This window comes from Poecilia reticulata, linkage group LG5 (assembly GCF_000633615.1).
Source record: "Poecilia reticulata strain Guanapo linkage group LG5, Guppy_female_1.0+MT, whole genome shotgun sequence".
Classification (NCBI taxonomy): Eukaryota; Metazoa; Chordata; class Actinopteri; order Cyprinodontiformes; family Poeciliidae; genus Poecilia; species Poecilia reticulata.
Genome location: NC_024335.1, coordinates 29309298 through 29311684, shown reverse-complemented (window position 1 = coordinate 29311684; position 2387 = coordinate 29309298). Strand labels below are relative to the sequence as shown.

The 2387-nt window shown below is 36.7% G+C and overlaps 1 long non-coding RNA gene across 1 annotated transcript in view; it reads left to right on the top strand.

The window, feature by feature from the left end:
- The window catches only part of LOC103465475 (uncharacterized), an 8569-nt gene extending 7015 nt beyond the window's left edge, over positions 1 to 1554 (top strand). The window contains exon 2 of the long non-coding RNA XR_533801.1: positions 1221 to 1554. This is a non-coding gene — a long non-coding RNA (uncharacterized LOC103465475). The remainder of the gene's footprint in view (positions 1 to 1220) is intronic.
- The last annotated feature ends 833 nt before the right edge of the window (positions 1555 to 2387 follow it).

The window sequence follows — 2387 nt, the reverse complement described above, 5'->3', positions numbered from 1 at the left end:
AACATTTTTCTTAAAATAAGAAAATTTTACGCTATTTCAAGAAATTCAGTGTCAAGTAACATTTTCTTTACTTGAGATAATTTTTCTTAAAATAAGATAATATATCTTACTCRTRTAAGTAAAATTGGCTTGTTTTTTAAGTACAAATACACTAATTTTAAGATGTAGGTTTATCTTGGTTAGATATTTTTTCTTGTTTTAGAAAATCTTGACAAGATAAATTTTCTTGTTCTGTTGGCAGATAATTTTTCTTATTTTAAGAAAATTATACCCTATTTTTGTACTTTTTTCCCTTGTTTTTGAAAGGGGACTTTTTGCAGTGTAGCACACTGAATGGAGGAAGTCAATAAGACAACATGCTAGTTATAGCTCACATGCCACTGGCTGCATTTAGGCTAATATTACCATTGTTAAATCTTGATATTGCCTAATGTTTTGTGATACCAAGTATAGGAGAACAAGACAGAAATATTTACAGAAAGAGACGTTTAAGCAGAATCATTGGAAAGGTAGAAATGAGAAAAAAAAACACCATTTATCTTAAACTCCTAAGTACTGGCTTTAACTCTTGAGTTAAAGGAATTCTGTTAAAAAGCAGGAACACACGCTTTAAAAGCAGCCTTAAAATATTCCTTTCTGTGAGCACCCTATGTGTCATCTGATATTATTCGGACAGGTTCAGATCTGATATCACTTGCCTTGTTAAATGTCCTGTTCCCAAGTTCTCTGACGAGGCCCAGAAATTTGATAACGAGTCAGATTTCTAAGTTTTAAAATGTTATCAGAAAGGTAGAAAGTTTGCAAWTTATTTTCCTTACACTTTACAGTTATGCAGCACTTTGTGTTGATCTGAAGTAATCATCTTTGTTGTAAAATATCTTGGAATTTGTGGCTGCAGCATTGCAAATGCTATGGGATGCTAGTTATGGGATGTGAGCACTTCCTCACATCATGGTGCTTGTTAAGAGAGTCCTAAATATTGTGTGTTTATGTTATTTCCCTCAGTTACTCAACATATACTGTTACAGAAATTCACAGTTTCAGTGTTGGGATCACATTGTATTTGGGAAATGTTTGATAGCTGTGCACATAAGAAAAAAATAATGTAGTCTACTGCAAGGTGAAGCACTAGTTAAAATCAAACCTATTTGGAGATACTCAGACAGACAATGTATATATATATATTTATTTATAAAAATTCCCTTCTCACCCTTCCGCAGGTGGTCTCTTTCATCCTCTGAGCTCAGGTCCTCTACCAGAAGCCTGGGAGATTGAGGGTTCTGCGCAGTGTCTTGGCTGTGCCTAGAACCTGACATTTCTGGACTGAGAAGTCTGATGCTGTTCCTGGGATCTGTTTTAGACACTGCTCCAGTTTGGGGGTGACTGCCCTGAGGGCCCCGATGACCACAGGTCCCTGCGCTCCTCTGCTCTGTAGACGCAGGGTGAATTCTCTTTGCCGGGAGCACCCGACGCCAGCGTAGACCCTCCGATTTCTGCCAGGATCGGTTTGGTAAATGCCAGGTCGCTGACAAATAAAACTTTCATCATTAGGGATTTCTTTTCCTTTCATTGATTGGATGTTTTATTAACAGCAGGGGCGGATCTAGAAAAATATTTATGGGGTGGCAAGGGGGGGGCAGGGATTTTTTTCAGGGGTACACACACAAAATATTGTTTTTAACTTGCATTGTTTCAAAATGAGCTTCATGTAGCACCGAGGCTTAAATACAATTTCTTAATGTAGTATAGTTAATTATTTTTACGTCTTTCATTCTCCTGCTAATTGATGTGTATTACTGGACTGGACTGCACCTATTAGTCGCTATGTGATTCATTGTGTCCAGAAAACCATTTTTTCCCAATACAGGACAAGGAGAAATCTGACACGAATATATTCATAGCACCATCATTTGTTATTGGATATATCTATTAAATACGACTTAAAATAAAGATTAGAAAACTTATACTTGATAAATTCTCCATGATACAAATCTATAAACAATTTAGTTTCTGTTAGTTCTGTCAAGATGCAAGAAGGGGCGAATTTCCCTTATATTGGTCAATTGTTTTATTTTAAATATGCTGTAGGAGCCGTAGTTTGACGACTGTTATAAATATCACCACATTTTACGAACAGAGAGGATTAGCTCAGTTTCTGTCGCTTGTTTTTAGGTACTGCAGCGGCTGCAGTGTACCACAATAAAGGTACAATAAAGCTGATAAACAGGTGAAGAACCAAACTAGACAGAACCACTTCTGACTGTTCGCAAAGCCAAACATCCAATAAAAGTTCCACAAAGCCACTACTAAGGCACTGGGGTCATGTTTCTCGACACAGGCAAAACAAGGTTCAATGTCCAAACTTACTGATTGTGCTTGGTGATTTA